At 42.6% G+C, this 16,876-nt stretch overlaps 1 pseudogene; it reads left to right on the plus strand.

Moving 5' to 3' along the window:
- The first annotated feature begins 15,748 nt into the window (after positions 1-15,748).
- Positions 15,749-16,364, plus strand: LOC107528976 (small ribosomal subunit protein eS8 pseudogene; annotated as a pseudogene).
- Positions 16,365-16,876: the final 512 nt, after the last annotated feature.

Here is a 16,876-nt window from a genome sequence, read left to right on the forward strand (position 1 = left end):
AGGGCGGAGCTGGCTCGGGTGTGGAATTTTCCAGGGCGCGCGCCCTCCACCGGAGTGTGAGCAGCGTGAACGCGCACGTGCGCGCGGGGTACGGAGTACGCGTGCGCACTAAGAGGGCGTTGGGGGGGGGTAGGGTGGAACGCACGGCCGTCACGCGCCAAGCGGAGAGCGCTGAACCGCGAGCTGCGCCTGCGCGCGAGGTTGTCGGGCCGCCAGGAGCTGCTGCATTCCTGCACGATTGGGACATCGCAGCACCGTGTTTCAATTCGGAGGATAACGAGAAGGTGTGGCTCTTCTGAGACGTGTGTTTTTTGGGGGTTTTCAATGCCAACTTTGATCCCAGAAGTGCAATAACATAGTTCCTGGGTCTGTATCTGACCCCAATATGCTGTGTAACCTTAAATTTGAGCCCTGGTTTTCCCAAGCAGTACGGTGTAAAGGAAATTTTTTCTTAATGTCATATAAAGGAAATTAATGACTACAATGTTTATTGAACAAACATAATGACTATTACGTTTATTGGAGCCAAAGACACGTGGACACACAAAAACATTTCTTATCTGTCATTTTGCGAAAGAGGCATGGGATTAACATTAACAAATAATAGTTTACACTTAGATATGTTTACCAGGTTCCAGGCAATTTTCTAAGCATTTACATATATTAGTTAAATTACTTCTCACCACAAACGAGTAATATTCTCCTTTTACGTATGAGGCTGGGTCACAGAGAAATTACAAATTTTGGTTAAGATTAGATGGCTAATAACTGGCAGGACTGGGATTCAAATCCAAGCAGTCTAACTCCAGAATCCATACACTACCTACCATGCTGTACTGCTTCATATTCCGTTGTTAAAAGATGCATGATGTTGGGATCATCCTGGAAAATCCAGTGTGGTAATCATTGCGGAATGGCAAACACTTTTCACGCTTACACATAGGTTCTCATTCTGACAATTAGTGTGTATTGAGCAGTTACCTACAGTATTTTGCAATGAGTTGGGAGCTATGCTATGTACACACAAGAGCCTACTGGCTGGAATAGAATTGCTACGAGTTCCAGGTAAAATGCTAAGGACTATCAAAGGAAGGAGAGATTACTTTCGAGTTTGGAAATCACTTGTATTAAATCTTGACTTCTCAACTATGCAGCAAATTCTTCAAGGGTAAGAATTCCCCTACCAGCCCTGGAGAGGAACCTGCAACTGACGTATGTGCCCCTGACCTGGAATCAAACCCACTACCCTTTGGTTGATGGGCCAGTGCTCTAACCACTGAGCAAAAACAGCCAGGGTGATATCTAGTCATTTGAACAGACACATGTCTATGTACTCTATGCCCCAGAAAATAAAACATGAGTTTTTATTCTACTTGTCTCCCCACTGAAGTGAAAAACCCCCACTCAACTCAGTGGTTATTGATTAATACAGATCATTGATATCGTTTATCTGGGTTATCTGCTCCACTGTTGAGTTTTATGTTGGCCTCACGTGGTAGCCAATACATCTCAGATCATTCTCCGCCTGCTCTCTGATCAGCTTCTCATGGAATGCAAAGTTGTTTCATCTCAGCCTGGATGAAATAATAAGGGAAATTAATATCATTTAATTCATTCGGAGATGAATTATAAATGGGCTTTTTTTGTTGTTATTATTAATCCTCACCCAGAGGAGATTTTTTCCGTTGTTGTTGTTTTTAACAGAGATTGGAAGGGAAGAAGGAAGGGGGGAGAGAGAGAAATAGTGATTGGTTGCCTCAGCCCTGATGCAGCGGGAGGAGGGGGGGGATCGCAACCCAGGTACGTGCCCTTGACCAGGAATTGAACCCTGGACCCTTCAATCCGCAGGGCTGACACTCTAACCACTGAGCCAAACTGGCCAGGGCTGTAAGTGGGGTTTTTTTAATTGACTGCTCCTTTGGAAAATTTATATTATCTTTCTATTTCATTAACTCCATGGAAAATTGGGAGCTGTCTGCTAGGAAAGTAACACCACGGAATATTTCTTAATTCTATAACCCTAGTAATTCACATTTCAGAAAAAGCAAGAGAAGGTACAATTAGAGGTAGGAATAAAGTGGTTAGGGGCTCAGCCTCACAAAGGACAGTCTTGCACATAGTAGACATTCAAGTGTTTATTCAATAAATGAATAGAAGCCCAGATGAAATATGATGAAGCAGAGGACAAAGTTGATTCCCTATTTCTCCAAATACAGGGGACTCCTGGAATCCCCTGCTGTCCTATTGAAATTTCTAAGTGGAGCCAAAGAGAATGGGCAGTGGGGGCATGTACTTGCATGTTTTTTCCCTCCCAGTGGCAGGTGACGTCTAAGATTGATATTCCTGAAGTTCTTCCTGTTAACCTACATTTTAGGAGAAGCACAGTTGATTTGAAGGAGGAAACTCCTTCTGGAGAATTGAAAGAATCCGATTACGTGTTATGATTACAATGGAAGTTACAGGCTTGCCATGTATTTGTGTTGTACTTCCTTCCCTAGAGAGCATGAAGAGCAGAAGTGAATTCTCCAAGATAAAGTGGCATAGAAGAAACCAAGAATTCTGATTTCTAGGAAATGTTCCCAAGTGATTTTTAGCTAACAAGGTTAGCAGAGCTTTGTCACTCCAAGAGTCAACTATGACTCTCACGTAATGGTTAAGGATGCTATAGTGCCTAAGTTTACATCTCAGCTCCACCTCTTTTCCTCACCCATAGAAAGGGGGTAAATAAGTACCTAACTCATAGAATTGTTGTTAAGCCATTAAATGAGTTAATACATGTTTCCACTCTGGTTAGTTATGGCCACTGCTTTGGAGCCCCGTGACCCTGGAAGGAATATACAGAACCTAACAGAGTCCTGGTAAGTGTCACTGCTCTTTGAGCTGGACACAGATAGCATCCCTGCGCCCAGAGTTCACCCCAGTGCAGTATCTAAAGCAAGAGAGCTCCTAACCCAGATATGAACTGGAAATCCTGAGGAAGCCCTGTGTGTTAGCTGTCTTCCCCTAGAGAACAGTTCTCACTTCTGTTGAAACTAAGACCAACTAAAGGCAGGTTTGTTTCCAAGCCCAAAAGTGATTTCTTATTTCTGTGCTGCACAATTTTCTTCTAGCTGCTTTTCTTTCTCATCCATCCTTCCACTCATCCCTGCTGCTGAGGACAAAGGCCACCTGCCTCAGACTCCTTATCTCTAAAGGTATGTTTAGAAAGAGATAATGCTCATTCTGGCTCAGCCAGAAAAGAAGCCCATGCTGCCTGCTGTTCAAGCTAAATCTAGAATTAATCCCTGGCCTCTTCTTGCTCCACTTTCGCCCCAGCTGGCTAAATCAAGTAATAATCCTAAAAGAGAATTTCAGGCTGTTTGTGACCCCCCCCCCTTTCCCCCACAAGCGCCACGTTTAGAGAGGAGAGAGCAAAGCCCCTGAATCAAAGTAATCTGTTTCTAACCCATCTCCGTTCCCAGGGATTACCTCTGCAGGAGGAGGGAGACAGAAAGAAATCTGACACCTTAGCACTGGGAAATGGGGACGAAGCTCCAGGAGTGCCAGGATGGCTGTAAACATGGGATTATGGATCCTGGAGCCTGTTCTCACTTCACTTGCTGGGGTACTCTGCAAAAGCAACTCCTAGAGTAGTGTTTGGCAATAATAGGCACTCTGTAAATGTGTTGAACAAAAGATTGAAAAGTGTATAGATTTTGGGCAGATGAAGGAAAAACAACTTCCTGATTATACCTAAACCTCATGTCCTTATATGCACACCAACTTATGTTTAAAATCAATCTACCAACAAATAGAGAAGTGTGATATAGTGGGAAGGGCTCTGGGTTGGAGGCAGGAGACATGGGTTCTAGGCCCACCATTGCTGACATTGACCTACCCTGCCTTAAAGCAAGTTACTTCACATCTCTGATCATTAATTTTCCCCATGTAAAAAAAAAAGTCACTCTCTAGAACCCTAAAAGCCTACAGTCCCATGCAATGTATATTGAGCTCTTATTAATAATGCACAAAAGCCTGAGCTCATTTATAATACACTGACAAGGACTCCCTTTGGGGCTCCTTGTGAACCAAGTGCTCAGCACACCTCCACTCTAATCTGTATTCTTTTTGCCTATCTGCCATGGACCCTGACAAATAAACATGTACCTTCCAGCTAACCATTCTGGGATGCCCTCCAGCTCTTTGGGGTTGAAGGGAAGCTGTGTGAATGCAGAAAACTTCCACTAGAGGGTACCAAGGCTGCACTGGGATCTCAGACTGCAGGGAGGCCTATGCAAACCCAACAGTGCCAGGATTTTTAAACACCTACATTTAGAGATTTAGAGATCTCTGTCCATTGCTCTTTACTTGATCTACTCCTTACTGCTCCTTGTAAGGTTTAAGAAATCTCTAGTATTTTGGCATTATTTTGGTTTGATTTGCCATCAAATCAAAGGCAACTTGGTAGAGTGGAATCTCTGGGGACTGGCAACTGATACAGACCCTGCTACTTCCAAACTCTATGAACAAATCACTTAAATCCTCTAAGTCTCAGTGTGATATAGTGGGAAGGGCTCTGGGTTGGGAGGCAGGAGACGTGGGCTCCCCTCTGTTAAATGGGGATAATAAAACTTACCTCCTAGGGCTGTTGCGAGCACTAAGAGAAATAACTTATGGAAACATGCGACTGGTAGACATTAGGTGCCTAAAACTGTTTTTTAGCCCTGGAGGAGAGTTCTAAGAATTGCCACCAACAGGGAATGGTGTTGATGAAAGAGGCATGGATTTGCAAGAGCTCCGAGGAACTACAAACAGGAAAGGTGACTTTTTGCCACTTTGCTCTCGAGGCTTGCAGGCTTCCAGGCTAGTGCTGCGTGGTCCTCCTCAGCCTTATCTCTCCATCCTGTTCTATCGTCAGCCCGCCGCGATGCTCTTCTGTTCTTTATTTATCCAGATTCCTCAGAGGTGAATTTAGTTTCCACTTCCTACTCACCTCCTAGGCAAAACGTCTCTTGTATTTTGCCCTGTGTTTTCTGAAGTGACAGATCTCCACCTGGTTTAGTTCTTCCCTTTTCCTCTCATCTCTCTTACAGTCACTTCTCGGGTGGAATGTGCCATCTGTTTCTGAGACTGAGCAGAAGTTCGGGAGAGAGTGGGGGAGAGCGTGTCAGGGCTTGCATGTCAGCAGACACGGTACAGCTGCAGGGCAAACCAGGGTGAACCGGCCACCCAGAGGCCCCAGGGCAGGCGGCCACGAGGCCCGCCCCTTGGCTCCTTTCTCATCTCTGTCTCACCCCAAGAGGTTTCCTGGCAGGAGTGGGAGAGGTTGGTATCGAGTCCTTGAGCCCTGACTCATTCCCTGACCTAGTTGGGTGTTACCCAGTTATCTCCCAAATATCTCCCCACGGACCTTTGTTTACAATACAACAGTGTCATCCCAGAAGACAGAAGAGACAGAAAAGAAGAAGCGGACCACCTATGTAGTTCCTCCCCATCTGAGGATTCCAACAACAAACAAGTTTATAGTCCTCATGGTTTTAGGTACCACCCAGGATATTGGATATAAAATGAATAAAATCATCTCACATTGCTACACTCAGAGATTGGCTATTTTCCAAAGTGTTTTATAGGAACAATCAAGCTTAACTTCCTCAAGAAAGAATAAAATTGTTATTTTATTTTACTTGGGCAGAGGAAGGGGCTGGGGAGAGGGGGGATTGGGACTGAACCTCTGAGCCAGGAAGTGACTGGCCATTATCACATAGTGAGTCAGGGCCTATCTAGGCACATAATTCAGGTTCCTAACCCCACCCCAAATTCCATTCTTTCCCTTGGCCATGTTAATTATGGACTATAATAGTGTTCTGGGCTTTCTGGACTTTACAAAACCCCAAATTCCTGAGGGTCAATAGGAAATCAATTGTGTTATGCTTATGTCCCTTTCGCTATATGTCCTATGGAAATGTAAGATATATGTTTGTTGCCTCCTGGACATGTTGTTGAAAACACTGTAGAGTTATCTAAGATTCAAGGAAGACCTATATAGTAGTCTGTGATCCTGAGTTTAGATCTCAGAAACAGAAGATTCCATTTTAAAATTATTTGTTGGTGTTCGTAGTTTATCCCTGTGAGTCACTATACAAGTGGATGCTGAAAATTCTTTTCTTATCCCTCATTTATCCAAAGGTCCCAATCTCTCCCTAACTAGGGTCATGCTTCCTAAAGCTGGTTTCCAGGAAAGCAGATTTTAGCTTTATCCCTTGGCAGAGAGAACGGTGTCATTGCACACAGGCCAGAACACTTTTTCTGCCAGAGCTCCCCATCTGGAAGAAAAGGGAAAAAGTTTCAGAGTTTCCATAATGGCTGCCTAAAGGGGAGGAAGGGAAAGTGAGCCATCGGGAGGGGAAAAGAAAACTACAGGGCTGAAAGCTACCAAACTCCATAGTTTGAAAAGAATATCAGATCAGCAGGCCTATCTCCTGGCCCAGGAGCACTGCACCTTTCCCTGCTCCTAACCCTTAGCCCATTTTTACTTTGCTCCTCATGCCTTTGTCTTTCACACATGATTAACTGTCCTGCCTGCCCCACCTCAGGACTTTCCCTCTATTTGTTCTTTATATACCTCCCTTCCAATTTTGTGTTTTCTCTATGGGTGACTCTTAGATGTTCCTAGACTACTTCCTGTTTCTCAGAAAAATGGGAGTTAGAAGAATCTTTCTCATAACCTATGATGCACAGAAGGACTTTAGTGGGTACAGGGAGCCTCTGAAATTGAATGTCAATTTAGTGCACACATGCATCTTTCTGGCAAGAAGACCCACAGCTTTCATTAGGTTCTCGTACCTTCCATTCAAATCCCTGCTCTTTTTTAAAAATTGATTTGAGAGAAAAAGAGAGAGAGAGACATTGATTTGTTGTTCCACTTATTTGTGCATTCATTGGTTGCTTCTTGTATGTGACCAGGGTTCGAACCTGCTACCTTGGCATATTGAGATGACACCAATCAACTGAGCTACCAGGCCAGGGCTCAAATCCCTTTTCTTAACCATGCAGTTCAGTGTTTCAGAATAAGGCTGCAAACCTACATTACTTTGGGAACCTGGATCATGACTTCCATTTTTAAAAATGAACAAAATAGAATAGAAAATATCAAGGTATATCATACATAATAAGGGCATTAGTCTTGATTAATTAATATTTTATTTAAATGCATATGTAATAATTTTTAAATTTTACATATATAATCAAAACATCACAATCATATAATCAATAACATTAAATGAATATTAAAAGAAACTACAAAAAATATCTGCTTTTTTTAAATATCTTTATTGATTTCAGAGATAGGAAAGGAGAGGGAGAGAGAGACAGAAACATCAATAATGAGAGAGTCATTGATCGAGCCCGCAACCCGGGCATGTACCCTGACCGGGAATCGACCCCCGATCGCCTGGATCCCAGGTCGACGCTCAACCGCTAAGCCACGCCCAGCCCAGCAAAAAATATCTGCTTTAACACTGGGGATATAAAGATGGAAGAGACATGTTTCTGGCTCACAAGGAGCTCACATTTAATAGGAAACAGACAAGTCCACAAAAAATTACAAAAGAATGTTAAGTGCCACTATAGAAGTAAGCACAAGCACGAGGTGCAGGTGTAGAGGAGAGACTGTGACAGACCATTGGGGGAGTTCAGATGGGCCTACACTTGAGTCGAGTCTGGAGAGGTGAGTAGGAATTTGCAGGGTGCACAGTAAGGAGATATGAAATTCTAGGATTGATGTGCGCAAAGACACAGCACTGTAAGAACACAGAAAAGCCAGGGCATTCGCAGCAGCCCGGTGTGCTGTCTTTGTATTGTGGGGTTCAGCTGGAGAGGTTGGAGAGGCTGGATCATGGAGAGCTGTCCTCTGAATGCAGAAAATGCTAAATATCCTCAACAGACTGCCACCCAGCTCTGCCTTGGCTCTCCTGGTAACAAGGAACCTAGAACGTTGTAAGGCAGCTCAGTCTGCTCTAGAGCATCTGACTGTGACGAACTCCTTCCTATACTCATGTAATCTTTGCTTCCCTCTTTCACCCGATGATTCTCGTTTGTCTTCTGCAGCATTACAAAAAGTGTCTATGTCCTGTTCTACTAGGTTGAGCCAAGCGACATCGAACTGGTTGCATATTGGCGACTTCATAGTGTTAGCCTTACACTTGTCAAATCAGCTGAGGACAGCTATTCTTTACCCACCTCGGTCTTCTCTTCCCCATATTTAACATCTCTAAGCTTGACCCATTCTTCCTCACCTGGCAAACTTACTGGATTTTTTTGCAACCTGACCTCTCACAGGGCATACACTAGTTCATCAATATCTTCTTTAACACGTGGCAGCCAGAACCGGTCAGTTCAAACTGTGGTGAGACTATTATCTCTCTTGATCTGACATTGTGTCTTTTCATGAAACTGTGACAGCATTGGATTTAGCGAAACCCAAACCTTTTTCATATCAAATGCTGTCAAGCCAGTCTCACTCCTTCCTGTACTATTGATTTGTTAAAAACCTATGTGTAAGTCTTCACTTTATCCCTGTCAAATTTCTTGTTGATTTTGGCACTTTGTTCTAATATGTCAAGATGATTTTAAGTCTTGCTTCTAGAAATTATCTTTCCCAGTTAGATCACCATCTAAGTCAGCAATTTCCAACTGGTGTGGTGCAAGAATTTTTAAAACATGCAATACCTGATTATTTAGTCAGAGACACTGACCTCTTTTCCCTTAGATTGTCAAATAAAAAAATGACAAGAACCGACACAGCAATAGCCATCTGGTGTGCATGAATCAAAATCATACCTTTTTTTTGTCACATTGGCAAAAAATACAATGTTTTTTGGTGTGCCACAGAATTTTAGTAGTTTATGTGTGCCATGAGATGAAAAAGGCTGGAAATTGCTGATCTAAGTTATTGATTTTAAAAAATATTTAGTAAGACAGTGAGGCCCCTCTCTTTGTTGATATCAATCTTTTAATCAATATCCTTTTAGCTCAGTTAAAAAGCTAGTTAAAAATCTACATAACTGTGATTATCTACCCATAGCTCCCCAGGCTCATTTTCTTAGCCCCATCTTCCTGCTCCATTACTACCTTTCTCACATCTGTCCCTGGCCCACTAAGCAAACCAGACCCACCCAGGGACCACACAAATACAGATTTCTGTATGGGACCTACAAACACCAGATGTTTTTAAAGGAATTACCAAAGACCTTCCCCCTTGCTAATTTCCCAACCTGTTGTCATGCTGATCTTCCCTCCATGCAACTCTGTGGGAGGCTTTGTGATTCCCATCCCTCATTACCCCCACCAGTCACTCCAAATATGATGTCTCCAAACTTTTCCAGGTGTTTAGACTCTGGCTTGGACTTTGGCATGGCTCCTCCCATTGGCTCTTGGTGCTCTCCCTCTGCCTAAGATATATCTCTCTTTTTCAGATAGGCTATAATATGTATAACCTTGCCTCGGTATTTTTAATGGCCACACAGTATTCCACTGCATAGATAGATATACTATGCTGATGGACACTTAGATGTTCCCAAACTCTGGTTCTACAAAGAGGTCATGAGTCTGTTTGCAAGTACCAAGGTAGGATAAATTCCTGGAAATAGAATTGAAGTGTCAAAAATGTGTACATTTTAATTTTGATAGTGCCAAATTGCTCTCCAAGGGGTATCATACTATTTTATTTTTGTGGGGGTTTAGATCTCAGCAACATAAGCAATTTCAAATTAAATATACCTGTCCTTAAAATATATCTTGCTATTATACTATTGTAAATTTGAAATTGATTTTAATTTTTCCCTTCTCCCTATTTCTCCTCTTTACTCTCTTCTCTGATTGTTCCTCCTCCCTAAACTCCAAATTCTCTGCACTTATTTATCCAAAGAAATTCTGCTACCTCCAGACCCTACTATGCCTCAACCCTGCATTTTGCACATTAAAACCTCAACGTAGTAAACTTGCTGTCATCCAAAAGCCGTTCTCCTTGAGCACTAACATGTGTTAACCTAGTTAACCCTTCAACAACCTTACGACACAGGTACCATTATTACAGGTACCTACTTCGTGGGCGAGGAAATTGAGGTATTGAGAGGTACAGTAGAAATTAATGTGTCTGAGGTCACACAGTTAAAAAATTGCACAAGTACTATTTGAACCTAGATAACAGTCTCTAGAGACAGCACTCTTTTTTTGTTTTGTTTTGTTTTTTGTTTTGTTAATCCTCACCAGAGGATATTTTTTCCACTGCTTTTCAGAGGGAGTGGGAGAGAGAGAAACATAATGTGAGAGACACACATCAGTTGGTTGCCTCTTGCCTGGGCCAGGGATTGAGCCTGCAATTGAGGTACATGCCCTTGGCCGGAATCAAACCCAGGACCCTTCAGTCCGTGGGCCAACACTCTAATCACTGAGCCAAAGTGGCTAGGGCTCCCCATTGATTTTTAGAGAGAGTAGAAGGGGGAAAGAGAGAGAGAGAGAAAGAGAGAGAGAGAGAGAGAGAGGCCAATTGGTTGCCCCCCGCATGCACTGACCAGGGCCTGGCATCGAACCTGCAATCCTGGTACATGCTCATGATCAGGATTTGAACCCATGACCCTTTGGTGTGTGGGCAGACACTCTAACCACTGAGCCACATCTGCCAGGGCTAGAGACAGCACTCTTAACCACCCCTACAGACAGATACCTCTCTTGGGAAATAGGTCTAGTACTTCAGTCCCTATCAAATATTAATCTAATTTTCTTAGTGATTTCTATAATACAGTTCAGGCTTTGGCCTCTATCCTGATCCCTATCTAGTCTAAAGCCTGTTCTGTTAGCAGCTCTACCCCTAAAATGTCTGGGGGAAAAAACAAGTTTGAGGACTGCCTTACTTAGCCTGTGGCAGAGGAGAAAGTGTAGGGTAGGATCACAGGCAGAGGGAAACATCAGTCAAGCCCCTCTCTCTGCAGAGATGTGACCTCCCTGTTCTGGTCTTTGGGTGGGTCTCCCCAGACAGGAAGGGAGCAGTTGCCTTACTCAGGACTCCGAGAAATTCAGGAGGTGCCTGAGGCCAATTTAGGCAAATTCTATTCAACAAAGATTGACTGAGTCTCAACAATGGGCCAGGCATTGTGCTGGGTTAGGGTACAACATATATGTCGCATCCCTTAGAGGTGAAGATAAGCACTTCAGCCGTAGTCACCTACAGTGTGATAAGTGCCTCAAGAGCTAGAAGCCTGAGTGTATTTGGAGTCGGAGAGCTGAAGAGGAAAAGGGAAGTAGGAATAAGGTGCTTATCCCTAGGGGGGTTGACCTGAGGGAAACAATCCAGTTCAGGGAAAGGAGTAATAACCCGGTCTTGGGCAGGGTTTCTGGCAGAAGGGAAACACCTTCAAGGGTACTGAGTTCTTCAGCTGCAGCGAGGACCAATGCCTTGCCTCTTTATCTGGAATGGTGGAGGAAGGGGGGCATGTGGGCAAAACGCAGTCAGAACAAGTTCCAAGATCCGTAACAGTGTGGAGGGAGAGGGTTCTGTGAAATGCTAATTACTGCTTTTTCTTGGCAGCTTTTCTGGAAATTGTGATGACAGCTGGTGGTGGGGAAAAAAAAAAATCACTGAAATCACCAGTGACCACAGCCATTTCCCTGCTTCTAGGTGGCTGGCTATCACCTGAGCCATTCCAGATGGCAGGCTGTTACGGACTTTTTCCCCCTCTTTCTCATGTAATAAAGTGAGGTTATTTGTGAGTGTGTGTGTGTGTGTGTGTGTGTGTGTGTGTGTGTGTGTGTGTGTGTGTGTTGGAGGTAGGCGGTAGGGAGGAAGGAAGAGAGGAAGAGAGAGGTTCATTTTCCAAGAGCAATGAATAAATGAGCCACATCCTCCACATTAACCAGATAGCTTCTTGCAGGATAAAAAGCCGCGGACAGGAGGCTCAGCCAGCAGACAGACCCAGTTTCTGTTTTCAGATCTGGTTCAACTTACTGTGAGCTTTGGAAATTCACAGCCTGTCTGTACATCCACGATCTCATTTGTGCTGCGGGAATCGTAACTTCCTGTCTCTCAATATTGTGAAAAAGGAAAGAAAGGAATAAGAAACATTTAATGGCTCAGGAAATCATGCTTTGTAGAGACGTATTTTATCACCTTTAATAATTTCTCAGACTGTTCCAGAAAGGTAAAAAGGCCATGGCTGATATGCTATTTTTTTTTAAATGGACGCTGAGTGTTGCTAAGACACCTCTCTTGAGTAACTTCCTCCTCTTAATTGGGACAGAAATTCTGGCCATTGACAAACAAACATGGGTCCAAAATAGAATTTAACTGTTCTGTAACTTCTGGTTCTTGATAGACTCCACTCAAGCATTTGGCTTTATCTTTGCAGCTAAATCATTAATGTATGGCTAGTTCTAATGAAGAGCATGCTTAAAAAAATACATATAACACAAAGTGAAAGAAAAGGCAAGGGCAAAAACCCACTGATGGACTGCGAGTGGCCAGAAAATCTGAAAACATAGGTGAATATTCATAACAAAAGGCTTATGGCTATTAGGATACATTCTATTTCAATAACGCTACATGGTATGCCAATATAACGCCCCGCATTAGGAATTAGGAATGCTTAGGTGAATGCGATGCTCCAGCCCACAGGGCGCACAGTGCTACAGAGTCTCTACCAATTCCTGCAAACGAGTCTGGGATGCTTTGTCTCATACAACTTATCTTTAATTTTCATTTTCACGGAATAAACCTACATAGCCCAGAAGAAATAATCAAGGGAGTTCAATCTGTAAAAAATAAGCTATTATGTACGTCTCCAGGCTTTATGGCTGTCTTGTAGCTTTTATAGAGACAGACGTAGAGAACAGATGCAACGAAAACACTAAAGAATCCAGAGAAAGGTAGAGAAGGAGAGTAGAAACACAAAGGTTGTGACATAGGAACAAACTTGGGTGGAGTGGAATACTCAAATCCAGGGTGGGGAGGGAGAGAAAGAGAAGGGAGTGGGGTTGGGAGAAGAGATCCTCTGGAAAATAATGTCAAGGGGGAAGGGCAGTGAGAAGGATGGAAAGGTATGTAAGAAAGGGAAAAGCATTTTTAAGGGGAATTTTCTAAACTTCACAAACTGTGGACTGCAGCCCTCATTGGCCAAAGCTGATGGATGCAAGTATAATAACTTTTTCTATGGAAATTAGTAGAAAAAAACAATTCAAGAGCTAGAGAGAACTTCAAAGAGTATCTAATACATCTAATTTTTTCTTCCTTTTTAAAAAATGTATTTTTCAATTATAGTTGCCATATAATATGCTATTCATTTCAGGTGCACAACATAGTGATTTGACATTTATATAATTTACTCCAACACCTAATTTTATAGATGAAGAAACTAAAGCACTGACAGGTTCCAGAGACAGAGAAAGGATTTGGGTGGCACTATTGGAAAGTCAGGAGATTCTGAAGATCATCGAGAGAAAATAATGTCTTTTAATAGTTCTTGATATTTAAGTGAAACAGGTGATGGAAACTCATCTGCTCTTGAGTGGGCCGTGCTACCCACCATCTGCTAGGGCTGAGCGAAATAGGAACTCAAGCTCTGTTCCTCCTTGTCTTGTTCCACTCTTTGGGTTAGGTTACATTGGCCCTGGAGTTGACAAAAAGAGATCATGGGAAGACAGAGCAGTGAGGAGGAAAGAGTGCCCGTCCTGAGTTCTGGCACTGGCTCTGCCATTTACTAGCCACTGACATCCCAGGCAGGTCATTTAATCCATGCATTTCTCAGTTTTCCAAAATGAAAATAATAACATCTATTCCGTGTAGTACTTGGGGGAATAAGTGAAACAATGCTTAGTATAAAGTGTACAGCAATTCACCAAAGCAATAAATATGGCCAAAATGAGAGAGGGAGAAAATTCTTCCTAACCAGAAATCAAGGAGATGGGAAATAAACAGCAATGAGGTACCACTTTCATTTACCAGATGAAGATGAAAAGAAAACGAAGCTAGCAATGCTGGAGGGTGTGGAAGCAGATATCCTTATATATTGCTCAAAGGAGTATAAACTGTAAATTGGTACACTTCTGAAGGTGAGTTTGACAATGTGTATCAAGAGCCTTAAAAAATGTTCATACTCTTTGATCCAGAGTTTTACTTCTCGATATTTAGCCTAAGGAAACAATCAAATGTAGGGGGGAAAAGACCTATGTCTCTATCTCTAAGTCTGTTCTTGATATGATAAGAAGAAATATAGTAAATATGAGTTTTCACAACCTTCCTTCTCCTATAAGGCAAGAAGAATGTTTTGCTACTAGATCAGTAAAATGAGGGGATTGGGTCCTGGAGAAAATGAAATACAGCTTTAATTTAATTTACATGGAAAAAGACAGATGTTTACAGGAAAGTGAGACGAATTTTATCAGAATATTTGGGGTTGGGGAAGGAAGAGATGATAGGAAAAGGAAGGGAAGGGAGGAAACAGGAGAAAGCGTGCTAGTTGGGAGAGAGGCTTCAAATAATTGTCCTATGTGTGAGGCATTGAGAAAGAGGGAGAAGAGAGGATTTTTGAGAAGCTTTGCTATGTCTTATTAATGTAATCTCCCTTTGGTTTCATCTTGAGAGAGTCAAGATTTACTTTTTCTTTGAAGGGTCACCCCAGTTTCAGTGCTCTCTGTAGGGTCAGCTGAGGCCTTTGAAACTACATCACAATTTAATTTCTGCCTCTGCCCAGTTGTGCTTCTGTCTCTTTTCTTTCACAGGCGTTGAGCCAAAGCTTATTCCCTAAAAAACCTCCTGCCCACTAATCTCCCTCTCAGAGTTGGCTTTCAAAGGAACACAACCTGTGACAATGTCAACATCTATAATCATCAGGGAAATGCAAATTAAAACCATAAGGAGATGCCCAGCCGGGTGTGGCTCAGCGGTTGAACTTGGACCTACGATCCAGGAGATTGCAGTTTGATTCCCGGTCAGGGCACATGCCCGGGATGCGGCCTTGATCCCCTGTCAGGGGATTGCAGGAGACAGCCAATCAATGACGACTCTCCCATCGTTGATGTTTCTCTCTTTCTCTCCCTCTCCCTTCCTCTCTATGAAATCAATAAAGATATATTTTTTAAAAACCCAAACCATAAGGAGATGCCATTTCACATCTACTAGAAGGGCTAAAAAAGACTAACAATACCAAGTGTTGGTGAAGATGTGGAAAAAACTGGAACTCTCACACATTGCTTGTGGGAGTGTTAAATGATAGAACCATGTTACAGAATTGTTTGGCAGTTGTTGTTTTTTTAAATCCTCACCCGAGGGTATGTTTTTATTGCTTTTAGAGAGAGAGGAGGGGACAGAGAGAGTGAGAGAGAGAGAGAAAGAGAGAGAGAAAGAGAGAAACATCAATCAGTTGCCTCCCATACGTGCCCAACTGGAATCAAACCCACAACCTAGGTATGTGCCCCAACAGGAAACGAACCTAAAACCTTTTTGGTGCACAGGATGACACTCCAACCAACTGAGCCACCTGCCCAGGACTGTTTGGCAGTTTTTAATAAGGTTAAATATACATTTAGCCAATGACCCAGCAATTTCATTCTTAAGTATGTCCAAAGAGAAATGAAGACAAATATTCATAAAATTGTATAAGAATGCTCATAGGTAGCCTTAGTTATAATAGTCCCAAACTGGAAATAACACAAATGTTCATAAATAAGAAAATGGATAAATAAATTGCAATATAGTCCTCTTTCCAGCCGGGACTGAATCATGGGCATCTCTTGGGACAACTGGCACAAGTACTTCAAAACTGGAGGCAAGAGAAAACCCTACCACAAGAAGTGAAAATATGAGCTTAGCGTTGGCCCTGCTGCCAACACCAAGCTTGGTTTCCGGTCACATACACATAGTCTGTGTGCGGGCAAGCAGCAAGAAGTACTGTGCCTTGAGGCTGAACGTGGGCAACTTCTCCTGGGGCTTTGAGTATTGTACATGCAAAACAAGAATTATTCATGTCTATATGAGTCCAACAAACTGGTCCTCACCGAGACCCTCGTAAAAAACTGCATCATGCTCATTGCCAGCGCACTGTACCAACTGACAGTGGTATGAGTCCCACTGGGCACTGCCCCTCCACTGCAAGAAGGGGACCAAGCTGACTCCTGGGGAGAAAGAGAGTTTAAACAAAAATCGATCAAAGACAATTCAGAAGAAATATGATGAAAGGAAAAAGAATGCCAAAATCAGCAGCCTTCTAGAGGAGGACTTCCAGCGGGGCAAGCTGCTTGCATGCATCGCTCTAAGACCAGACCACTGTGGCCAAGCAGATGGCCATGTGCTGGAGGGCAAGGAGCTGGAGTTGTACCTGAGGAAAATCAAGGCCTAGAAAGGCAAATAAATCGTCCTCCCTCTTATCTTATCTCAGATAATAAAGGTGTTTGTTGTTCTTAAAAAATTGTAGTTAAGTCCTAAAATACTACTCAGCAATATAAAAGAAAGAACTACTGATACACATGTATAAATCAAAAACATCGTATAAAAGAAGACACACACATACACACACACAATGAGTAGCACACAGAAGAACCTCAATAAATGTTTAAGAAGCAGGTAAGAAGATATTAGTTTTTTAAAGGACCAAATTATAATAATTATAGAAAAGATTTCCTTCTCCTGAGTTATGTTAAATTGTAAGATTCTCTTGAGAAACTCCTTGATGAAAAATCCTGTGAATTCTTATTCTTCGCAGTGGTTTTTCCTCCCCCATTAAAATGGTTAAGCTTTGATATCCACAGGAGTGGCAGAATCAGGTCTATAGTGTCTGACTGCATCATTTGCAGGTGAGTGGAAATGCTAAAAGTACATTAATATAGTAACAGTGGTGAGAGAAATAAATAA

Source organism: Miniopterus natalensis, chromosome 17 (genome assembly GCF_054644295.1).
Source record: "Miniopterus natalensis isolate mMinNat1 chromosome 17, mMinNat1.hap1, whole genome shotgun sequence".
In the NCBI taxonomy this organism is placed as follows: Eukaryota; Metazoa; Chordata; class Mammalia; order Chiroptera; family Miniopteridae; genus Miniopterus; species Miniopterus natalensis.